This window comes from Rattus norvegicus, chromosome 13 (assembly GCF_021556685.1).
Source record: "Rattus norvegicus strain SHRSP/BbbUtx chromosome 13, alternate assembly SHRSP_T2T, whole genome shotgun sequence".
Taxonomy (NCBI): Eukaryota; Metazoa; Chordata; class Mammalia; order Rodentia; family Muridae; genus Rattus; species Rattus norvegicus.
This window is the reverse complement of record NC_141546.1, coordinates 22,935,364-22,961,094: the sequence shown is the minus strand read 5'-3', so window position 1 is coordinate 22,961,094 and position 25,731 is coordinate 22,935,364. Positions and strand designations below refer to the sequence as shown.

Sequence of the window (25,731 nt, the reverse complement as noted above, 5' to 3'; positions counted from 1 at the left end):
ACCAATCATTTTATTCATTTACATTTCAAATGATATCCCCATTCCTGGTTACCCCTCTACAGTCCCCCCATCCCATTTCCCCTTTCCCCCACCTTTGCCTCTCTGAGGATGCTCCTCCACCCCTCACCCACTCCTGCCTCACCATTCTAGCATCCCCCTATGCTGGGGCATCAAACTTTCACAGGACCAGGTGCTTCCCCTCCCATTGATGTCAGACAAGGTCATTCTCTGCTACATACATATCTGAAGCCATGGGTCCCTTCAAGTATACTCTGGTTGGTGGTTTAATCTCTGGGAACTCTGGGTGGTCCGGGTAGTTGATATTGTTCTTCCTGTGGGGCTGCAATTCCCTTCAGCTCCTTCAGTCCTTCCCCAGCTCTTCCACCATCAGACTGAAATTAAGTTTAACAAGAAGATGTATGCATAACTGGATGTATAGGTCCTCATTATGGTAAATAAAATGTAAAACTAAGATTACAGAAAGACTGATCGCCTGCATCAGGTAAGGGGAACATAGATGTTCCAGTTACTGTGGAAGCAATGCCCTTTCAGACCTCAATGAGGGAACCATAGAGACTCCACAAGCTTGTATAGAAAGTCCTAGGGAGGACACATTCCTGAGCATGCTCAGCTCAAGGTTGCAGCCCAAGAAAGGAAGATGCCCGACACTTGATGGGCCATGATCAAATCAGGAAAAGACATTTCCAAGATACATGAGTTTGCTCCTGAAGCTCCCTGCCTCTTTAGTGGCTGCCATGCAGTTTGAATGCTAGTGTTCCTTACGAGGCTCTCTCTCCCATAGTGATCTGAATGTAGCCTCGTTGTATCTTGTAGGCATCAACTTCAGTGGAGAAATACACGTGAGCATCTTAGGCTTCCCTGTGGAGGCAGGCCCTGATTCCTCCTTGTTATGTTTTTTATTTGCAGAATAAAGGCTAAAGAGTTGAGGCTTCTCCCTTGCAGTGTCTTTTGTAAATACCCCTCCCCCATGTGTGAGTGTGTGTTTGTGCATGTGTGTGTGTTAGTGAGTGTGTGCGTGTGTGTGTGTTTATTAGAGTGCCTGTGAGTGTTAGTGCATGTGCTTGTGTGTGTACTGTTGCAAATATTTAGAATACCGTTCTGCTTTTTTGTATTTTTTAAAGTTGTTCCAGTACATTCCCTTCCCCGCCGTATTCATGAATATTCTGTATCCCTGATAACATCATCCTTCACCTAGACTCCTTAACACCTCAGTCTTCACTGATAATGAAAGACCCAACTTGATGCAATGTTTTTGTTTGTTTGTTCTTACCCACCAGACAATGGCTCTCTGACATGATTTTAATTACAGAATTTTTGCAAGTTCTCCATAAAGCCAGAAAAATAATCTAAAGGGGAATTGTCAGAAACTCTGACAGTGTAGCCAGATGTTGTGGCACGTACCTTTAGTCCAGGCAGATAGAGCTCTGTGAATTCAAGGCCAGTCTGATCTACATAGAAAGTCCAGGCAGATAGAGCTCCGTGAATTCAAGGCCAGTCTGATCTACATAGAAAGTTCCAGAGCACCAAGGGCTATATACATAGTAAGACCCTGTCTTGAAATAAACAAGAATCACAAGACCCCAAATGCCTTGCTTTCCCCTCCTTGTACACTGGGAGTCTATCTGCATAGTTTTACACATGCTGCGTGAAAACGTGAAGCCCAAGACACAAAGGGCAGTTTACTATTCTCATTACTTGCAAGGTCCCAGGATTATTTGTCTTGCTAAGCAGGATCCATACATCCCAACCTCCACAGAGCTATGTGAAGAGAGGTAGGAGACATCTGCAGACACAATTATAACATGGGAGAGGAACCTGTGACTTTATCATAGACATTAAGCCTGTCCACCCTCGGACAGTAGACGGTCTTCTGAGGCTATTCTCGAGACGATCGTTGGGGAAATCCCGTTTGAGGCAAACGGCAGTCAGTGCTTTGTTTGCAGCATGAACAGGAACAGAGGGATGAACACAAAACTCACCTCCCACAATGATACAGAATAAGCCTACCAGGCCACCAAATGTTTAAGATAGCAAAATACACCCCAGTGGACTTTGCCCCTCAAAGATAAATGTTCCAAGTACAGTCTCAGCCCTGAGCCATCCCGGTTCCTGTTTGTAAATGGCATATTCCAATCTCTGACACAGTGAATCCATAGACTGAGGGTTCTGAGGCTAACTGTGTTTACTGGCCATTCAGAGTTTGCAGTGCCGGGAGCTGGGGAGCTGGTGCTCAGGTGGCAGCGTTCTTGGCTCCATGCATGAGACTCTGGGTTCGATATCCAGCACTACACAAACAAGAAATAATGGTACATGTCTGTAACACCAGCGCTCAAGATGTATAGGCAAGAGAGTCCAATGGTCAAGTTCATCCTCAGCTCCACAGCAAATTCAAGGCCAGCACGAGCTGTGTCAAAACCCAATGCCCAGAATCCAACCCACTTTAGTAAGTTGTAGTAAACAACCGTCTGGGCCAATATCTCTGTAAAAAGGATTATACCAGCTATGCTCCTAGTCCCCAGCCGAAGAGCTGTCTACAGGCTGCTGCTCACCAGCAGTGAACTTGATTCCTCCGTTCACCCGTCTATGGCACCTAATGTTTGCTAAGAACTCTGCTAAGGTTAAATAGGGGTCAATGCCAACATTCACCTACATCCAAGACTAGGTCCTGTCTCTGCTTCTCCCTCCCATCATTTTCCCAGTTTCCCATATTAAATACTGTGGACAACATGCATACACTCTGTTCACCTTGTGAGTTGATGGATGAAGCCCCTCATTCAAAATACACTTGTCAAATGTTGTCCTACTGGAAGGAAGAGAAGATGAGACTCCAGGCACTAGGTATTCAGAAACCCATGCCCTCCTGCCCAGGAGCTCTTGTGCTAGTATCCTAGCATCTTTAATGAATGTTTATCTCAAACCAGTTAATGGATTCAAGACTTGCTACTTACATTTTAAAGTGGGTTGTTTGAGGGTCATTGCCCACAGGTAGAGCATACTCATGTCTCTCTCTGGCCAAGCCTTGAACAACGACCTCACAGTCATGTGCTTGTAGCTTTTCCAACAGTCTCTGTTGGTTGTCCACAAAGTTGAGCCCCTCCATCTCAGAGCCACAGGCAGAGTTGTGGAAGCTCTAAACCTTGGGAGGGAGTGAAGCTTAGTGTGGGCTTTGATCCTCTATCCCAAGGGGATTGCCATTGCTCATACCCATGTGGAACCTCTCAGCTGGAGAACAAGAAAAAAATAAAGGACGGATAAAATATTTATAGAAAAATCATTTCTCACAAGCAGGCATTTGTTCTAAAAGCTTTTAGAAATATAATTATTGTCTCCTTCTTGGGTTTTTCTGTTTTTAATATGAAGCACTTTAAAGCCCTTGGTTTGATTTCCAGGAAGCAATAATCCATTGTTGCCTTGGGGGGTGTTTAGGAAAGAAACTAGGTCTCAGAGGAGAAAATGTTTCCAATGAAATCGCTCCTGGGATGTCTGCAGTGTTCTTGCATAATGAAGTTTCTGTCCCAGGAGCAGAGCAAGCCAAGCTTCTTTCCTTTGGCACCCTGCCCCCACCCAAGGGTCCCGACCCAGTGAGAACACAGCTGGACTCTTGGTTTCACCATCCCTTACCTCGGGATTGTGTTATCCAAACCCAGAGAGTCAGATCTAGGCCAGCACCACTGAACAAAAGGAGTACATGAGCCTCACGTGTGATGTCCCTCTGTAGCAGTTGCATTAACATTTTAAACATAATCCCAAGAAGTGATGCTTAATGATGCATTTTATTTAATCCAATGTATCACATCCATCTACAGTAAATCTAAAAATTGCTGACATGGTTTATGTTCTTTTCGCATGATGGCTTTAATATTGCTGTGGACCAAGAGGGTTAGCACTTCATGAGTTCACTGGCCTCACGCAGCTGGTGGTCCTGGCCACCATGCAGAGCAATGTGGCCACAACACATCTTTTCACTCATGTTCCTCAGGTATATTCTGGCTGGCTAAATTGCTAAGGCAGGAGCACACTGCCTTACCTCCCTCCACTCCTTTCCCAATGTACTCTAATAGTTTGTTGTTGGTTCTAAAGGGAAACTAGGTCTGAATTCGAGCCAGTGGGTGGATTATTAGTCCAAACTGCAGATGGCAGACCCCTGATATCAGATCAGAGTTTGAATTCTTACCTGCGAAGTGTATGAGTCAAGCCAAAGAATTTGCCTTCTAACTTCCTCCCCACAAAGTCAGTGGGTTGCCATGCTATGCCCAGCCAGCGTCACGGACTTAAGATGTAAAGAAGATCAAAATCATAACTGTTAGGCGTCAGGTTGACACCTGGAGTGGAAATACACATAATTTGCTATTCTGTGCCACTCTAGAAAACAGTCAACCCACAAAAGCCACAGACATGGAGCAAGGATTCAAATTAAGGAACAGAGAACACCTTTTCACAACATTCCAGGGTCAAACACTTTGCCTATCCCGTACCAAACCTTGACTTGTCATTTTATTTACAGCGAAGAAAGGAGAGGAGGCGAGAATGATGAATGACACCCCCCCATGATAAACAACTGTGGTCCTTGGAGCCAGGTACACATCACAGGAATGTGGCTTGATATTACCCAGCAATAAACTCAGCTGCAATCTTGACAGTGGCTCTGTAGAGAGGCTCACATGTGGACCTTATTTTCCAAGACCAACAGTTTGAGGTGTCCACCGAGAGCTCCTGCAATATCACCAGCTGATAACCACTGGACCATTTCCTCACACTAATAGCTTTTAGATTAGTGACATTAGGTCCTAACATTCCCGAGGACACCACTTAAAGCTTACCTTCTTTAAAATGAGGTTTGGGGGCAGGGGAATTTGGACATATGTTCTCTTCGTTCTTAAATTATTTCCTCCCAAGTGTTTCTTGAAAACAGAATCCCATCTGCCTTCACTAATTGCTTCCTTTATGGTGCTCCGGTTATGCCGCACCAACTTCAAATTCAGCTAGAACGCAGCTATTACTCATCCCCTCACGCTCTGTACTGCTCCATCAGAAGCCATATAATCCATCAAGACAGGAATCAAGGAGAAGGCGCTGGGTTTCGTGAGGCCACAAATGTTACTCTGACTTCATTGCATGAGACCAAGATTGCCAGAGTCAAACAGTATAGAGCATAGTCTTGTCTCCAAATGCACGTTTGCTAGCTGCAGAGTATGTAGAAACACAAGGCCAAGTAGTGCTCCATTGTGTAAATGAACCATATTTTCTGTTTCCATTCCTCTGATGAAGGGCATCTGGGTTTTTTCCAGCTTCTGACTATTATAAATAAGGCTGCTATGAACACAGTGAAGCACGTGTCTCTTTTATATGTTGAGGCATCTTTTGGGTATATGTCCAGGAGAGGTATAGCTGGGTCCTCAGGCAGTTCAATGTCCAGTTTTCTGAGGAACCTCCAGACTGATTTCCAGAATGGTTGTACCAGTCTGCAATCCCACCAACAATGGAGGAGTGTTCCTCTTTCTCCACATCCTCGCCAGCATCTGGTGTCACCTGAGTTTTTGATCTTAGCCATTCTGACTGGTGTGAGGTGGAATCTCAAGGGCATTTTGATTTGCATTTCCCTTATGACTAAATATGTTGAACATTTCTTAAAGTGCTTCTCAGCCATTCAAGATTCCTCAATTGAGAATTCTCTTTTTGGCTCTGTACTCCATTTTTAAAATAGGGTTATTTGGTTTTCTGGAGTCTAACTTATTGAGTTCTTTGTATATTTTGGATATTAGCCCTCAGTCTGAGGGTTGGTAAATACCTTTTTCCAGTCTGTGGGTTGCCATCTTGTCCTATTTACAGTGTCCTTTGCCTTACAGAAGCTTTTCAACGTTATGAGGTCTATTTGTCGATTGTTGGTCTCAGAGCATAAGCCACTGGTGTTCTGTTCAGGAAATTTCCCCCTGTGCCCATGTGTTCAAGGCTTTCCCCCCACTTTCTCTTCTTTTTGATTCAGTGTATGTGGTTTTATGTAGAGCTTTGCACAAGGTTCCTTGGGGGGTTTTGCCAGAAACTGACCAGAGTGGGAGTCCTGGAAAATTCATCGAAGCTTTGTATCTCCAGCTTAAACTAAAACTCATTACCATTTCTGTAGTAGTCCTGGGTCTTTGGTTGGTTGGGTGTTTATTCATCGTACCAGTACATGGGAACTCACTGTATGTCAGACTGATGCTACATATATAATAACAATTATACAGGTATGTACTCTCTAGCTACAGCAGTTGTGGATGCTGGAGCCAACCATCAGGCTGAGCTCAGGGACCCTGGTGGGGGAGCTGGTGGAAGGGCTGGAGGTGCAGAAGGGGACTGCAACCCCATTGGAAGAACAACATAGGCTGGCTGGACCACCCAGTGTTCCCAGAGTCAGACCAGCAACCAATGAGCGTACAGAGGGGGGCTCTGGCTCCAGACACATGTATAGCACAGGATGGCCCTGTCTGACATTAATGGAGGGGAGGCCCTTGGTCCTGTGGAGGTTTGATGCCCCAGCATAGGGGGATGCTGGAGTGGTGGGGCAGGAGAGTGTGGGTGGGTGGAGGAGCACTTCATAGAGACAAAGGGGATGGAGAGAGGGCAGATGTGGGAGGGGGGCTGTGGAGGGGTAAACGGGAAGTAGGATATCATTTGAGATGTAAATAAGTGGAATGATAGAAAGGAAGGAAGGAAGGAAGGAAGGAAGGAAGGAAGGAAGGAAGGAAGGAAAGGCCACACCAGTGAGACTCAGCTAAGGAGATTGTCTCAGGACTTACCATATACAGTGAGGGAATCTACTACTTGCTTTCACTGAGGAAGAGTGAGGTGGAGGCAGGTGGCAGAGTGAGCGGACTTTGTGAAGGGACAAATGGAAGACTTTGGGCATACTGTGATTGGAGAGGGTTACCCTCTGAAAGTGGGAAGTTGATTGGACTGGAAGCAGGGCTCCCTTCCCATGTGCTAGGTAGCACACTGGTCTGCCATCTTGGATGGGTTGCTGCTGACTATAGGCCAGGAGTCGACTTTCATTCATGGTCTCCTTGCTGTCCAGTTGTTTTTCTCACAGGTATGAAACTGAGCCAGTGAGGATTGCAGAAACATAGAAAAAAGGATCAACGTGAAGGAGTATGAAATTATCAAGCAGGCCAGCAGCCTTCTGCAACATCCTGGCAGCCACCCAGAAATTTATTAATGCCATCCTTTGAGTCTTTCTCACCCACTTCACAGCCACGCAGTTTCATAGATTGTCTTTATGTTTACTGCTACATTCTCTAAGAAAGGACCTCCAATGCATAGCCGTTTACAAAAGGCACCCAGGAGATGGCTGTGAGGAGCACAGACCTAGAAATCAGTGGTGGATCTGTGCATTAGGATTCAATAGCTTATTTAAGGGAAGCCTGGTGCCAAGAGTTTTCTGAGATTAAGGACTAAGGAACATCTCCTTTAGATGGAGCCATCCTGAAATGCTTAACCGTAAACCCTCGGAAGAACTGTATCTACGCCCAGCGTGGACTGTCTTCAGTGGAGTGTGGTGGGCGAGCTTTATGTCAGACTTGAGATCCAACCGGGACCTAATAATGTAGTTTCTAGAAGAAAGGAGGAAAATCATCGACTGTTTATGTGAGACTAGGGTGTTACAGACTCTATGCTAAGCCCTTCAGATCCATGTCTCTTATGATCTCACAGCAATGCTACTTGTTGGCATAGCTCTGGACACAGCTTGGGCTAAATCAAACTGTCAGCAGAGCCTGGCCCCCTCTTAGGCACTAGAGGAGGACTAGCTACAGGCCTTCCCTACTGTCTAGTAGCTATCTACATTGCTTGGCTGAGTCTCTGCTCCGAGTCACTCCAAACTCCATCTCCTTTATGCCACCTTGGTATTGGTGGTCACTGCCACCTGGTCTGGTCCTCCTCCTTAGCTTTCAAAAGATCCCTATGATTAGGTTCTGCCTACCTGGATGATCCAAAACGATCTACCCCCTCAGGACCCTTAATTCACACATTTGTAAAGTCTGCTTCATCTCAGGTTCTGGGGATTAGAGTGAGCCTCTATTATTCAGCCTACCACAATGGTTATCACACAGAAATCCTAAGAAGGTGATTTGTTTTTGTGATGCCTCAGACTGAAGCAAGATCTGGTAGGAAAGGTGACTCTCAGCCGTTCCTAAACCCTTCAGTTCTAGGACCTTCGGACAGCATTCCCGCATCCTTCATTCCCATCTGACTCTCCGTGTTTGACTTCTGCAAGCAAGCAAGGAAGTTGTGTGTGCACACTCATTCATTCATTCATTCATTCAGTCATTCATTCAGTCAGTCAGTCAGTCACTCACTCACTGTGAAGTCTGGCCCCTTTGATGCCTGGCGTGAGGCTCTGTACACATCGCAGACATGCTCGGGGGAGGGAGATACTGATCATTCCTCTTGGCTCTAATGAAAGCCATGTCCATGGAGTAAGCAGAGGCTGTGTGTGATCGCCAGCCCACAGCCTGCATTTGGCGTGAATACTGACTCGCTGAGCCCCTGATCACACTGGACCCTGACTCAGCCTGTTATCCGCACACCACTGAGCTCACCATATTGGCAGCACGATGCTGGCCCTCTTACCCTCACAGGTAAGGAAAAAACAAAGCACCATTTCTTGCTCTCCAAATATAAGTCAATGCTTTTTTTGTGTGTGTATTTTCACAGGTTACTAAAAATAGGAAATTAATTTAGACAGTACTAAATACACCCTGGTAAGCCTCAGAAAAAGAAGACAGTATTTTTATCCTTCCAGACCATTGCTAGAGTCACTGTTTTATTTGTAAAACTCAAGTATATATTTGTTGTTAATTTTCTGTTTCAAAACCAAAATTGAAATAAAGTAGAGAAAGGTACCCCAAAAGAGCTAAAACAAATGTAGTCCTCTAAATCCTCAGATATCCTTGGAAAAGTCATCTGATCCTTGTAGGTCTCCATCTTTTAAAATTCCCTTGAAATGAAGGCACCGCCGGGCAATGGTCAAGGTAGCACATGGTCTAGCCAAATTTCCCACCATGACATGACCCAGCATCTGTACCATCTGGTCTAGTGACACCTGGACACTCGGCTACTGAGAATGTGAAGATGGCTAGTGAATGAGAGGCGGGATTTTCTTAAGTGCTACTTAATTTTGTTCATGTTTAAAAACCTAGCAGTCACTTTCTTGTCAATGGCAGAACACCGGCGTGGCTCGGGAAAAGCAGCTAAAATGACATTTGATGCTTCTGTCCACTAATGCCAGGAAGGGACAGCAGCAGAACAGCTCATATGCAGCAGAGGGAAGTGAAATAGCACAGGTCACACTGTGGTGACCATCAGGAACCAGGCTGTCACATCCAAAGGCCTGTCCCTGAGACCTCCTACCACCAGCCAGACACCTCTGAAGACTGCACCACCCACCATCATTCAAAACATGAGCTTACATGGTCCGTGATTTGGGGCTGAACAAATGGAACAGAGTCCTTTCCCAAAGAAAAGAGAAGTAAAGGCATTCACCTCAGCTGAGAAGACAGAGACTTTCTGAAGGGCCTCGGGAATGTCACACTTACTCTATAAATATGAGGATGTGTGTGTGTGTGTGTGTGTGTGTGTGTGTGTGTGTGTGTGTGTGTGTGAGAGAGAGAGAGAGAGAGAGAGAGAGAGAGGTATTTGTATATTTTCAGGTACATTTGTGTATGCAGGTGGGTATACACTTGTATGCATGAGCAGGCAGAGGCCAGAGGACAGTCTCTAGCTACCGTCCCTCAGTTACTGACTATCTTGTTTGTTTGTTTGTTTGCTTGCTTGTTTGCTTGTTTGGAGACAGGGTCACTCGATGCCCCCGGAACTTACCAGGTAGGTTGGGCTGGCTAGCCAGTGAACCTCAGGCATCTGTGTATCCCTACCTCCCCAAGCCAGGCAGCCACACCAGCTGTTCTTTCCTAAATGGAACTCAGGTCCTTGCAAGCGCTTTGCTGCCTATGCTGTCTCCGTCCCCAGCAGGACTTATTAGAATCAAAAGCAGAAAGGAGTGGAATGCAGTCAGGTACAAGGAACAGCAAGCAGCCAGAGTTCAGCTGAAGAGAGAACGGAGCAGCCCCTTCCACACAGCCTGGACTTGGGATGTTCTTGGTCTCCCTCCAGACAGCTGCAGACACCAACAATTCAACAGCTGCGGAGAAAGCAGGAACTTAGTTCAGTTAGATAACAGAGCTGGCTGCCGGCCGCTAATCAATCAGAAAGCTTTTAAGATGGAAGTTATGAAATATGTTTAAATACGAGAGAGAGAGAGAGAGAGAGAGAGAGAGAGAGGGAGGACGAGAGAGAGAGAGAGGGAGAGAGAGAGAGGGAGAGAGAGAGAGAGGGAGGACGAGAGAGAGAGAGAGAGGGCGAGAGGGAGAGAGAGAGAGAGAGAGAGAGGACGAGAGAGAGAGAGGGAGGACGAGAGAGAGAGAGGGAGGACGAGAGAGAGGGAGAGAGAGAGAGAGAGAGAGAGGACGAGAGAGAGAGAGGACGAGAGAGAGAGAGGGAGGACGAGAGAGAGAGAGAGAGGGCGAGAGAGAGAGAGAGAGGGAGGGAGGGAGGATGAGAGAGAGAGAGAGGGCGAGAGAGAGAGAGAGAGAGAGGGCGAGAGAGAGAGAGAGAGAGGGAGGGAGGGAGGATGAGAGAGAGAGAGAGAGGGAGAGAGAGAGAGAGGGAGAGAGAGAGGGAGGACGAGAGAGAGAGAGAGAGAGAGGGCGAGAGAGAGAGAGGGAGGACGAGAGAGAGAGAGAGAGAGAGAGAGAGAGGGCGAGAGAGAGAGAGGGAGGACGAGAGAGAGAGGGAGGACGAGAGAGAGAGAGAGAGAGGGAGAGAGAGAGAGAGGGAGAGAGAGAGAGGGAGGACGAGAGAGAGAGAGAGGGCGAGAGAGAGAGGGAGGACGAGAGAGAGAGAGAGAGGGCGAGAGAGAGAGAGGGAGGACGAGAGAGAGAGGGAGGACGAGAGAGAGAGGGAGGACGAGAGAGAGAGAGGGAGAGAGAGAGAGAGGGAGGACGAGAGAGAGAGAGAGAGAGGGCGAGAGAGAGAGAGGGAGGGAGGGAGGATGAGAGAGAGAGAGAGAGAGAGAGAGGGCGAGAGAGAGAGAGAGAGAGGGCGAGAGAGAGAGAGAGAGAGAGAGAGGGAGGGAGGGAGGATGAGAGAGAGAGAGAGGGAGGGAGGGAGGACGAGAGAGAGAGAGAGAGAGGGAGGGAGGACGAGAGAGAGAGAGAGAGAGAGAGAGAGAGAGAGAGAGAGAGAGAGAGAGAGAGGAAGGACTGGATGCGTTGGAGTTTTCAGCTCACAAACACGCCAGAGAAGGAAGTCCAGCCTCTCACATAGACACAGTTTTAAACCTCACCCCAGGGGGACTGACACACATCTGCCTAAGGCTCTTTGGGTGAGGTCTCTTCTGTGGTAGAGGGATGGGAAAGGTTGGAACTTTGTTACTCATAGACTCCCTCTGAGCAAATTTCCTTTCTGTGAGAAGCAAGAAAAACCCTCATTTGTGTCATTGTGTTCCGAACAATCTCACGCCTGCAAACTGCCACATTGAAACCCTTTTCTGAGGCCCGTAAATCAGGGTGACCATGCTTACTGTAGCCTTCTAGGTTTGAGTTTCCTTCAGGCCCACAAAGAATACAGAGACGTGGGATTCTGTACGGCTCCAGCACTGGCAGAGCTTGGGTCTCAATTAAAATGTTTGTTTACTTATCTGCTAATCTCATTACATTTTCTTTAAATTTGCTTCCCAGTGAGAGATCAGAATCCAGCATTCAACCATTTCTGAAATATGACCAAAATGGAAACCTGGAGAAAGACACCGGCATTCAGCCTGGGGAACGGAATACACAGAGGCCCAAATGTATGTCTCAAAGTACTTCTTCCCTGATAGGAAACCATTTTCTGCAGAGAAGGCAAATGCACAAAGGAGAAACTTTTTAGAATTTTACTGGTGATTTTATCACGGTAAAGTAAGCCCCAATCCCGATGAGAATTCTCACTGTTATTGCTAGAAATGCATAGAGCCTGTATTTATTTTCAGCAGGGCTTGGTGTCATTTTTATTATTGCTCTTCACAAAAAGCAAAACAGAAACCACCTGAGCCTCTGAGAGGTAGATCAGATGTTATCTCCCCTTCCTGCTTTCCAAAGGAAGAAACCACACAAAGTGATTTGCTCTGGGGTCAGCCAGCCTGTGAGTGGCTGGGGTTAGAAGTTCTGGTCTCTGGGTGTCCACTCTACTGAATTGTCCCCGGGGCTGGGTCCCCGGGTCCTCCCTGGTGACATCTGAGAGGCACCATGTACTTGGTAACTATGCCTACAGACACTCTTGCTCCCTAATACTCCCGGTTGTACCAGGTAGAGTCCCTGTGGCTCTGGCTGCCTCACTGCCAAGATTTTGGAAGGAGGATTTTTTTTGTAACTAATAACCCTTGGACAGAGTCCAAGCTCCTTCTTGTTCTGCAGTGTCCTCTATACCAATAAGTCCCAACATTATTTGTGTGTGATCTAGTCGTGTTCCTTGGTCCCTTATAAAGTCCCTGCCGGTATCTTCCCCAGGGCAGCATGTTCTTCACACTGAGAACGGCTCTCCTGGATCTGTCAAGATACACATGTAGTAGAGAGTTGGGGAGAGCACTGCCCTGAGAGGTCAGCTCCACACTGGTCTCATAATGGTTAGAGCAGGGCCATTGACAGGGCCAGTCCTTCCTGCCTGCAGGCCCTGCCAGTGAGCACAGCTGCATCTTTTGGAAGGTTCCTCAGTGGCAGGTACTGGAGAAACAGCACATCTGCCCTGGGGGTGGGGTGAAGTGGCAAGGCAAGATCAGGAAGACAAAGCAAACGAGACAATTCATCACGCCGTTAAAGTAAGAGACATGAGTAGTGTGTCACATTTCTGAGCTGGCATGTTGCGTGCATTACTTGTACACAGAACTGGTCATAGAAAGATTTCCTAGAGAGCCCTGTGAGGCACCAGCAGCACCTGGAAAAACCCAGCAGCACCTGGAAGCATCCAACAGAGAATCGTCCATCAAATAGATGTGAGAAGAACCACAGATCATATTTCCCACTTTCAGAGTCACATGGGCACATCAAAGGTCATGGGAAACTTCAGAATAAGGATCCTCTGGTATCAATCTAGTGCCCACCACATCTCCTGTCACATAGGAAAGAAGAGAAGACATGGAGACAGAACAACCCGAACATCTCTAGAAATAGCATCTCAGGGGCACCAGGGAGCTGGATGTTACCCCTACACACACACCTGCTCAACCCCAGCTAAAGGCTTCAGAAACTGCAGGGAGTCCTCATCTCTCCACACTGAGCTTGGCCTCCATGCAGACAGACTTTCCCACATAGCTGGTGGGCTGATGACAAGGGCAATACCACGTAGGCTGCTGACCCATCACATGGCAGGTGGAAGGCCTAGGTTTCCTGGGTTTCACATCAGGCAGGTGTCTGCTCTTCTGTGCTACTCAGTATTTGTACACACACACACACACACACACACACACACACACACACACACACACACACACACACTCACGCACGTACACACGCACACGCACGTGCACACACACATGCATGCACACACGCATGGGGTAGGGGTGTCATGGAGTCCTTTGGGGTAGCATGGCGTCTCCAGTGCTGCCACCTACTGGCCCATATCTGAGAGCAACACATTTACATTTCCTAAGACTGAGTTTTGTCTCCAGAGCAGAACAATAATCTCAGGTGCCTTCTGTCTTTTTATGAATGATTCCCTTCGATAATGTGTCTCATTTGATAACAATAGCATCGGCAACTCGGTGAGATGTCTAAACCATTTCAGGGAGTCCCCAGAGACCTCTCGCCATCGTCGCCATATTTACTCCTTCTCTGGCCAGAGTTTTTACAGCCGATACAGTATTTCTGTAAACATGGGCCTGGGGTCACTCCCACCTAAAGAAGTCCCTGATCTCCTGACCCTTTTAATTCCATAGGATTCCTATTGTTTGAATGTTTGCCTATGTCCATTCCCAGATTTATATTCTAAAATCTTAAGGTGGCAGATAAGGAGTTGAAAGTTTGGGTAGTGCTTGGAATATAAAGATAGTGCTCTTATAATTCAGATTAATGTCTGAGGATTATTTTTACATTAATTTATTGTGTATGTGTGCACATGTACGAATGCCATGGTTTGGGGTGTGTGTGTGTGTGCAATTTGCAGGGGTTGTTTGTCTCCCTCACCTTCTACTACGTGGGTGCTAGGGCTCGAACTCAGGTTGTCAGACTTTGACAAGTGCCTTTTTCTGGAGAGCCATCCCACTGGCCCTGGGTTAGTGCACTTTATAAACTACCCCCAGGAAGCTGGGCCTAGAGGTCTTGGCCTGTAAGTCCACCTAGTTGGGAGACTGAAACTAGAAACCAACAAGTTAATAACGCAAAGTCCCTCCTTGGCTATAGTAAGTTCAATGCCAACCTGGTCAACTTAGTAAGATCCTGCTTACTAAAACAGTCAAAAGACAGCTGACATTATTCAGTGGTTTAGCACTTGCCTAGCATGAACAAGGCTATATAGATCCAATCCCCAGTTTCATGAGAGAAAAAGAGAAAGAAAGAGAGAGAGAGAGAGAGAGAGAGAGAGAGAGAGAGGAAGGAAGGAAGGAAGGAAGGAAGGAAGGAAGGAAGGAAGTAAGGAAGGAGAAAATGAAGGAGGGCAGGAAGGAAAGGAAGAGTAAAACCTCTACTGAGAGCTGCCTACTCATCCTGTAGGTGAGGCACAACGACCAGATGCCTTCTGGGAATGAGCGAGGATGTTGCCTGTACCAGTGAGGCTCTCCCGGCATCTCTGCCTTGCCTTCTCAGCTCCCAGGACAATGAAAAACAAATCGCTATTATTTTTACAATTTTTTTGTTGTTATGGGAACCCAAACAGACCAACTCAAGGATCTTTATTTCATTTCCATTTTATCAAAAAAGACTGGTCTCTGTGAACAGGGATAGAGTGGATCCTAACAGCATTCCTGAGCCAAGTCCTAGTTAGTACAAGTGTTTGTTTCCTGCTTTCTTTCTGGTTCTCAGTCCTCCATCTCTGCCTCCAGGACCTTAGAACATCCATTCTTAAAGACCCTCTTTAATCCTTTAAAGTAATTCAGCTGGCCCTCTCCTCCAAGTCTCTGTCTCTCTGTCTCTGTCTCTGTCTCTGTCTCTGTCTCTGTCTCTCTCTCTCTCCCTCCCCTTTCTTCCCTCCCTCTCCTCTGTCTCTCAACAGCTTTCATTACTTCCCCCATTTCAATCTGGGCACATCCTCCTTCCAGCCCTGTTCCTGGGTGCAGACAACTTCACAGTTTACACTGTAATGCGGGGAGATTCAGGCCGGGATTTCTTTCCTGTCTGTCTGCACCTCTTCATTGTGCCTAAGTTAATTCAAAATGGAAGGGTTCTTTGCCTCCCCCCTCCACATCATTGGAGGATCTTCTTAGCCAACAAATGTTCATCTACTCCATCATGACAAGGTACTGTGATGACCCAAATGGGTCCAGTCTGTGACCTTGGCACACTGGGAGCCTTGGTGTGGAGTGGAAAAGCCAAGGAGGAAGACCAGAAGATGAGAGATGGGACAGTGAATGCTCTTTGTTTTCTTTGCAATTCCACAGTGGAAATGGGTTTCTGGGAATCTCACATATGTCACCAGTGAACTCCCATCCTCAAGAGTCTTTCTTGCTTTGTTTTTCAGTTTTAGTTTTAGAGATCATTCACAGCAGATAAACTGCTGACCCAGAAGGCAGGTCACTCTGTCACAAAAGTCAGTTTCAAGTTATTGGTAAGCAACTGGTGGAAGCTGAGAAAAAAAGGAGAGACGGTAAGACAGGCAGATGATCAATTGAGGGGGTCTGGGGATTAGACATGCATAGCAGAGCCAAAACAGTCAGCCCGAGAGTTCTGCCCCAGGTCACACCTGTTCAAATTCAGCAATAGCACATCTGAAAAGCTGTTCCCACCAGGATGGGTGAGGGCGAGGCCCTTCAGCCCTTAGTCTCCTGGCTGAGCACAGAGTCAGAGCAGGAAGACTGGAGTTGGCACGGCAAAACCAAGTCAGGCAGAGGCGTTGTGAATGTCACCTGTGGCTCTCACCGTGGCTTTCTGATGATCCAGACTCTACAGGGTCTGGAGAAGTAGGAGTTCAATGGCAGTTCATACAATCGTGCACTCTACAGAAGGTTATTTGGAATCATTCCAGTTCTCAAGTTTGTATTCCTCCTGGGGCTTTAACATCCTTGAATGAGCCTGAGATCTGCCAAATCCTGTTACGTTAGGGTCTTGGTTCTTGTCTGAGAGGGTTCACAAGACCCCTGTTAAAGGCCCTAGACCCTCCTGCCCTACAGAACCTTAGCCACGGAGCCTTTCCATTGCTGTTTCTGCCCTCACACCAGAGAATCAAGGATCAGACAACAAGGAGTCAGGCGGCCTTCAAGATGCTCATCCCCCGCACCAGTGTCCACAAGCCCAGAGATGATGCAAGGGCAACATTGTGTAAAATGGCCCACGGTGCTGAGTGGCACCCGTGCAAATGAAGTGTGACACTTCACATCCTCTCCTCCTTTTGTCTTCTCTGCCCTGCTTTCTCAGCCTCTCTTGACTACTCGCGGGCTTGCTTGCCTCTCGGTTCTTTGTGTTCTTGCAAATCCAATGCATCCACAGTTCTGACTTCCCAGATGTAGGGATTTAATGAAGAAATGATTGGTGCCTGCACTGGATGTGTCTGCTGCTGCCCAGGGACCTCTCAAATAGCCTTCTCCTCAGGAAAGGCTGAAGTGACAAGATTTCAGTTGTTCAAGGTCAAATGGCAGGGTGAACCTGTAAGCAGTCAGAAGCTATAGCTGAGACTGTACCCATGTCTGGTGTTTGTACTGTGTAGTAAGCAGTCAGCTCTCAGTGGAGCCTGGAGTGGAATTCTCTAGAAGGAGGCTAGACTGATCTTAATGGGGACCTGGCTAGGGAGCTGAGCACTGTGACTGTGGGGACAAAGTCGTTGGCGGACATACTCTCCCTTTCTTCAGGAGCCCGCTGGTCCTGCGCTGGTTTCACTGCCTCACAGCTCATCACAAAAGGGCATGGCCTTGGCTTTCGTGGGCACCCAGCCCTGGCAAGAGTGTGCAACCACTCTGCACATCCTGGGCTCTGAAAGGAAGCCAAGGGGCAGATACCAGGCTGATGCCTGCATGTCTAAAGGGGAACAGCATCCACCACCCTCCCCTCCATACAAACCAAAGCCTAATTAAAACCAACCTGGGCACTAAAAATAGGACAGGGAGAGGAGTAGATGGAGGCAGAAATGAGATCCGTTTGTGACCAAAGGGGCTGGAAAGTCTTGTCTTTTCCCTAGGTTGGCAGAGTGGTTGCTTGTGCAACCTGTGGTTCTTAGCACACTGCTGCTTATCTGGGCTGGCAGTTAAACCGACAGCAGAGCTGGTCTCCCCACAATGGAGCTGAAATTAGCCCAGGCTGAGGGCCAGGCCCAGCTTGGTATAGGATGTTTGGAGGTTATGTACTTAGATTTTATGCAGTGAACCCTTCTGTGTCCAAGTTAAACTCTCAAGCTGCCACTGAGAGGCCCTGGGACTGAACACACATGCAACTGGGGACATCATAGCGACAGCAGTGAACAAACACAACACTCATGTGCATATGCACACCCAAACACACAACACATGCACGCATGTGCGCACGTGTGCGCACACACACACACACGCCTTGCAGTTCTTCTTTGTCCTCTGCTTTTCAGTGGGAATGGAAAGCCAAGTTAATAAGTTAAGCAGTTAGGGGCCATATTACACCCTTGAAAGATAAGGAAGCCCAACACTGGTGAAATCAATATTTATTGTGGTCAGTGTCATAGAGACAGGCCCTGTATGTTCACCAGCCTGGACTGCCTGTTGATCAAAGGGTCATGGCTGTATATTTGGAGGTCATTTTGCCCATCTAGGCCATCCATGAGGCTATAGTTCTTCCAAACTCTTTATTGGTTTCCTTCCTTGAACACTGAAATGGGGCTGGGCAGCTGCCCAGTGGTAGCCTAGTGTGGACAAGGCCTGGGTTTCATTCCTAGCACCCACCTCCTCCAAAGCATAAGATTAAGAATTCTTCAAAAGGCTATTTTTCATAATCACTTCTTTTACAACTTTTAAGTTGACTTTTATTCATTTAAGAACTGTATATGTATATATATACACATATATGTATATATATATATATGAGAGAGAGAGAGAGAGAGAGAGAGAGAGAGAGAGAGAGAGAGAGAGCGCAGAGGTATTTGCACATGTATGCAGAAGTCTACAGAGGCTGGAAGAGGGTGTCTGCTCTCCTGTCTGTGGTGTTGTACTGACTGTCAGCCACTGACATGGGTACTAGGAACCTAACCTGAGTCCTTTGGAAAAGCAAGAAGTGTTAGCCACTGAGCCATCTCTTTAGTCCCAGAATGACCTCCTGAATGTTGCTGCTCCTGTCACCTTGTCGTCCCCTCCTCTCCCTCCTCCCTCTCTTCTGCCTCCTCTTCTTCCTTCTCTTACCCCTCCTCCTTTCTCTTCCATCTCAAATGTCAAATTCCTTCAGAATGTTTATTCTGATTCCTGTTTTTATTCTTGGCTTTTAAAGACACACTCTTTGTAGATGACTCAGTTTAACTTTGAACTCGTGACCCTCCTGCCTCCACCTCCCCATTGCCAGGACACCCAGGCATGTGCCACCATACCTGGCCTTAAATACTTATTTGTATTGGTGTCCTTGATCACCCAACACCTGAAGCATGACTTCTGTGCTCGTTGCTAACCCAGTACTGCCCTTCTGGTGGATTTTTAGAGACAGTGTCCAGCTATGAGATGACTCCTTTGGTTACCTAACTGCTCAGTTCAATGATAACTTATAGACTGGGCCCATCTGGTTGTCTTGGAGTGAACTTGACTGAGGTTCGAGTTTAGCTTCTGCCTCTATTAGTCAGGTCCCTGGGCTAGGCCTCCTCATCTATAAAGTGGCAAGATGCTCTCCGTCCTTACCAACTATGGGAGGCTACCTACGTTCTGGGCATCAGGCCTTGAACTAGATGACTGTAGCTCCTCTGTGAGTGCACCACTGACCTTCCTGCCTCAGGCTTAATTTTCCTCTAGGTGAAAGCTATGGTTATGTCGGTGACCGCAGGCTGAGTGTCAACCTCCTCTGCAGATGGGGGACTTGGCTTCAGTTGGGGAGGGAGAGCTTACCTGATGGGTGACCACTGGATGATTTTCACTTCTCCCAAACAGATCTCTGCTGTTTCTTGGCCCAGAAACCTGCCACATCTTAGAGTCACCGGTGTCATGAGCCGGCTGTGGGAAGTGGAAATGGGCAGGATGTGGTTTGAACTGACAAAACTGGAACAAATCACTCAACTCTGGGGTTGGCAGGGATACCGAGGTGGGGGGGGGGGGGCTGTACAGGTATGAGGTGAGAGAGGCTGTGCTTACTGTGCAGACAGCCAGTATTGGAAGTCTACACACTACGATAGTACTAACATCAACATGGGTCACACGCTCAACTACCAAGAGACAGGAGCAAAGTGACCGTGTTTCTTCTTACAGTAGAAGACCCTTGTATGGAAATAGAACCTAACATTCAATATAATTTTGTGTACACTTGTTTTTCATAGCAGCCTGAAGAGCTGTGTTCATAGTTGTAGTCTTAGATAAGAATTGTAAATAGGACTGTGTGACGTTAGAAGGTAACAAAATAGTTCAGAGAAGAGCCACTCTGAACACACTGGGCTTAGAAGCTGGGCAGGGTTGGGCCTGACTAGTACTTGGATGGAAGGAAGTAACAAAGTAGGTGTCAGAGTCATAAGATTCCCAAACCCATGGCAAGCTTCTTCTGTACTATAAACAGAACTCTAAACTCAGAGAGAATCTGACCCTTGACAGCCAGGATCCATGATGCCTTCCTGACACTCACCATAGCCTTGACTTGTCCCAGGGCCATGTGGGCCTTACCATGTGTCTCCACAACATGGCTTCTGGCTGGCTTATGGAGACAGCCACCAAATAACAGATAAATAAATAGTTAATTCAAAACAATGTAAACAGCCAAAAGTCTAGTAGTGTCTATGCTGTTTTTTGACCATCGGATATAAATCTAGACACAGTTAGAAAGAATGAACCGTGGTTGAGAGGATGTATCTGTCACACTGACCTGGAGGTAAGTCTAAAAGTCATTTTCCTAATTAATGATTAATGTGGCAGAGCCCAGACTAGTAGGGGCAGTGTCACCCCTGTGCAGGTAGCTCTGGAATACATAAGGGAGAGAGCTGAGAAACAAGCCCATAACAGTGTCCCTCCATGGCCTCTGCTTTAGTTTCTGCTTCTAGGTTCCTGACTTGAGGCCTTGCCCCGAGCTCCCATCATGGTGGACCATCAGCTGGTTTTCTCTCAAAGCTGTTTTTGTTTGTGGTGTTAATTCCAGCAACAGAAATGTAACTAAGAGAAATAGGTTTAACCAAAATTCAAGTGCTGAAATATCTGGGCTACTATGAGGTTTTAGGGGTGCGGGGTGGTTCTGTCCTGCCTCCCTCCTGAAGCCTACTGGATGAAAAGTCTTCTGCCTGTCTTTTCTGGAGGGAGGACAGCTGCTGTGGCTGCTGTGACTACTGGGCTTATGTAACTAACTGCTGACTGACAGTGGTCCACACTTCTGAGACCCACAGAAATGGCTGTTCTCATCCCTTGAGATCCCAGCCCCAGTCCCTCTACCAGGACTGTCTCTGGTGTTCTTGTCATTGTCTGATGCCTTTGTTGAGAAGAATAGCTCAGACAAAGAACCATCACAGTGCCTTGCTGTTTGACTGGGTTTGCTGTACCTTGGATAGGCCCCCTTCTGACAGGCTTGGGAGAAGCCGCACATCCTCAGGTCTAAAATCAAGGCCATGATACAAAATACTTCATCATGGGTGGTGAGGGACTGAAAGCATCGATGAAACTGTTCACACAGAGCCGGGTGTGGAGTAAACACCTGAGAGAAAGAAGCTCACTTTTAAGGTTCTTTCAGCGGTATAAACGTCTTTAAACCATGCAGTCTTATCCTGTTTTTATTTTCCTGGCATGAACATGTTCCTGCGCAGCCAATGTTGTTTAATGTTTGCCTGGCTTCCTCCCCTCTGTTTTCTGTCTCTGGGGAGGACAGGAGAGGAAGGACATCCACCTCTGAGTGCCTCAGATTAATGTGAAGCACTGAGCTGAGATGACTTTTTATTTTTAGCATACATGACTATTTAATGCATGATAATGTTTATACCACACATCAGCGGGGAATGAAAAGACCACTCGCACGGTGGAACTGGAATTAACTAGCTAATCATTTAGGAAAATGTGAATGTACTTTAAAAAAAAGAGAGAGAGACATTAATTCTACACTCAAAACACCACAGATGGATCAGAAAGTGTTGTTAAATTTATATACTTCGAAATGAGGATCTGTTTATGGGTGTGGCCCTAGAATGTAAAGGGATGAGCCCAGCCATTTCTGTGAGTCTCAGAAGTGTGGACCACTGTCAGTCAGGAGTTAGTTACATAAGCCCTGTAGTCACAGAACCTCCCCTCCCAAGGCCTATGGTAGCACAAAGAATTGATTTTTTTTTTTTTTTTTTTGGTAAACCAGGTTATGACCATGTAATAGAAAGCACAGGGCATTGGCCACATAAAATAAAACTGCATGAAAATCACAAATAAATGAAAATAAAGGGTAAATGTAAGAGCAGTTTAACCACATTCCACTGGATTCTTTGTTTTATTCATTTTAAGAACTCTTTGTATAGGAAGTATCATATACCACATCTCTACCTGTTTGTGGTATTTTTTATGTCATAGAAACTTTGAAACTCTTAGCAGTTAAATTCTTAAATCTAACAAATTAATTATAAGATGGCTTCACTGTACATATATCTCCATCGTCACCTTCAGTGTCCCCTGAGACCTGAACATTGTTGGGAGTAATGTAGACTACACTGCGGAACTGTGAGCTGTTCTTAGAGTCTTCCTGGGGTGGGATTACACGGAATTGTAAACCTATGTTCTTCTGCCTTAAAGAAGGGAGAAAGAACTAGTAAGTATTTTTCTTAGAATTTAGACAAAAAAAAAGTCTTATAGGTATATCAATATGTGTTTATTTATTTATTTTTGTCCTAAATTCCAAGTAAATGCCTAACACTCACTGAAGGCTGTCAGAACCAGAGTCAGAGTCAGGTCATCACACACAGTGGCTGGCTCGGACACACGGAAGAAGACCTGAGTGTTCAGAGACATCACCCTTCAGTGTGTCCCTTCTTGGGTGGATACCACTGTGCTTAGCAACACGGGGCAGGTGGAGCCCCCCACAAAACAGTAAGACAGGGAAGGCCAGGCCTGGAGCCACAGATCTGTATCCCAACTGCTCAGGAGGCTAAAACTGAAAGATACAAGTTCAAGGCCAGCCTGCAAAATAGAGTTCAATGCCAGGTTGAACAACTAGTGCAACAAAATCTCAAAATTTTTAAAAGTAAAACGAGGGCCTGGGGACAAACTTCAATGGCAAGATGTTTGCTAAATACGCTTATGTGCCTGGGTTCAATTCCCAAGACAGAAGATAAGTAAATGCATAAATATATCAATAAGTAAATGTAATAGAATGTAATTTAAAAATCCAAACAAGCAAAACCAAAACTAAAATAGGTTAACCCAGAATGCAGCACCCCTAACACCATTCACTGTGACTGGATTACATGATTAGCCTCTAATAAATACACTTTATTTAACAAAGATAGCTGGTGATTTGTTAAAAGTCAGGAGCTGACCTAGATATAAAATGTCCTCTAGTTGACCTGCCAGAATCCTGGGGCCATGTAGATCAGCCATGAATCCTCTCTTGTGTCTAGATATAGAAACGTGTCTAGCTTCCGAGCAAATCTATGTGCTCTTAAATTTCTTACTAGGAGAAGGGTGTCTGCCAGCAACTCAGACCTTACTTTCAGTACGTCCTTTATTGAAGTTAGCGTCATGACTGAAAGTACACTGAATCTGGGTGACACAATATGTAAAGTGAAAATTATATCCACAGTTCGCTTCCTGGAGGTCAATTTATGAGACTGGCAGAAGCTGGAAGCTACCAAAGTTGAAGCTATTGGAAGAGGAGCTTGATGACTTCACACTGCCCACCACAAGATGCCTCGCTTTCAGTCCATCAGCGCCCCCTGCAGGAAATCATGTGAAGCACTCATTTTAGGGCTCAGCTCGCTCACAGTTAGGCTCAGTGAGACTGGCCCACATTAGAGATAAGCCAAGGGTGTAACTCCAGGACGTCTCGAAACGGGGGTTCAAGCATCAGTTCAAAGAGGAACCACTGGTCATAGGTGCTACACAGGACTCGAGGCTTACTTAACAACTGTTCTACTCTTCAACTGTTGGAAGCAGAGTTATACGGATAGCGTAGGTGTCCTTTAAAGTGCTCCTATCTTAGGCAAACCAAAACATCTTGACATTCTTTTCTATTAAGAAAGAACATACAAAAGAACTCCATTTTGGACAGGTTGTTTCCACCAAGGGCAACAGAAAATGTGAAGACAAAAGGAGACAGATATAAAACCTTTCATGAAGGGATTTGAGGGTCCTTCATAAAAGGCTTTTAGAGTGCTTTGTTGTTTGTTTGTTTGTTTAAACACATAGCTAAGAGCTAAACAAAGAAGTACTTTTATTGTTCCTCTGTCTGTGATGTTTTTCTAGTTCAAGAAAGGTGCTCCTCAGGGGTCCTGGCCTTGTGTAGGAAGCCCTGGTCTGAGGCTTAACCTTGCGTGGTACACATTTTATTTCCTGCTCCAGAAGCACAGCCTCTTGAAGACCAAAAGTCAAGGCCACTGTGAATGGCAAAAGTCTGTGAGATGAATAGCCACTCGTGAGTCTCCTCTTTCCTGCACCCCTAGGAGCAATAACAATTCCCTTTCTTCCTCTTTACCTCAACCCCATAGGCTGCAGAGAAACACCCACGGAGGTCTCTGCTGCCCATATTGCACACACATAGTTTCCTGCTCGATCTCTCTCTCTCTCTCTCTCTCTCTCTCTCTCTCTCTCTCTCTCTCTCTCTCCAAACAACTGTTCTGTCCATTTCCTGTTCTCTTGCTTCTTTAGCCCTGTGGATGCTTCTATAACCATCATACATATCAAATCTTTCGTCTGTTTGTGTGTTTGTGTGTTTGTTTGTTTGTTTGTTTGTTTGTTTACAATCCTTAGCAGAGGGCTGGAAAGATTGTTCAGCGGTAAAGAGCACTTTGACTCTTCCAAAAGACCTGAGTTCAGTTCCCAGCACAAATCCAAATTCAGATTTGCACGTTAAACCCAGTAGCCCTTAATGTGATAGAGTTGGGAGGTGGTTGGTTACACCATGAGAGGTAGACCCTTTGCACAAGAATAAGTGTACCTTAGTCTACCGTGCTGGAAAGAGTCTGTATTTAGTATGGATGGAAGGACGTAGCATGGACTGAACACATCTACTGACTGTGATGTAATCTTTGCATCTCTGTCGCTTTCCGGTAGCATTTCCCATTCTGCATAAGTATAATAACTGTGACCAGTGATCTATTGTGCTAGTATTATTCTATTATGCTGCTGATCTATTATATCTATTGTGCACCTCTGTAATCACACACGGACATGCCCTTTGCATGGGTGCCCATTTTCGTGTGTATACACTCGCACAGACACACACACAGACTGGACCACCAATGAAGACACCATCTCTGAGCCATCCTCGGCTCCTCAGCCCCAACCCACCTGGTTATCTTTTTGCACGGGAATCAGGAACTGTAGATAAGAAAGTACAGCGCATGTCCTGACAGAGACGGGCATCTAGGAGGTGCAGCCTCAAACTGAAGCACGCTGAGAACAGACAGCGGCAACCACAAGTGAGGAATAAGGCAAGAAGGCTCCTCTCCAGAGGACTGAGGAAGACACAGCTTGCTGCAGCTTGATTTCTAGCTTCTGGAATGACAAGTGGAGGGGTGTCTGCAGTTGAGGCCATCTATCTTGTGCACTTGACTTTATCGGCGCGAGCAATCTGAGACTCTAGCCTCTTCTCATTCTCCTCACTGATAAAGGTCAGCTTGTAGCGCTGCCCAGAGATCCGAAGAGCGTCCCTCATAGGGAGAGGCGAGCAGGATGCAGACTGTCCATCATCCTCTTCGGATGAGGGAGTTGTCCTCCACAGACTCTCATCCTGACCATAGTCCCTGCTTCCCTACATGCCCACCACACACACATATGCTAGACACATCACAGACACATACACACACACACACACACCGCCACACATGCACACACACACATGTGCTAGACACATCACAGACACATACGCACACACACCGCCACACATGCGCACACACACACATGTGCGTGCACACATACACACACTATACATATGCCAGACACATCACACACACATACACACACTACATATGCCAGACGCATCACATGTGCACACCACACACATTACATACACATGCCAGACATATCACGCATACACACCACACACACACTACATACAAAGGCCAAACACATCAACACACCGCATACAGACAGCACACCACCCTATACCATGCACCATACATATCATACATATCACATCTCATATACATTCTACACTATGCATTCCACACCACAGACATCAC

The 25,731-nt window shown here is 46.4% G+C and overlaps 1 long non-coding RNA gene across 1 annotated transcript; it reads right to left on the bottom strand.

Annotated features, from left to right (window-relative positions):
* LOC148001555 (uncharacterized) lies at positions 1-25,096 on the bottom strand. Its single transcript, XR_015635843.1, has 6 exons — positions 24,839-25,096; positions 19,277-19,381; positions 4,196-4,291; positions 2,970-3,243; positions 2,767-2,824; positions 1-2,306 (listed from the first exon to the last, which is right to left on the bottom strand). It is a non-coding gene; the product is annotated as an uncharacterized LOC148001555 (long non-coding RNA).
* Between the last annotated feature and the right edge of the window lie 635 nt (positions 25,097-25,731).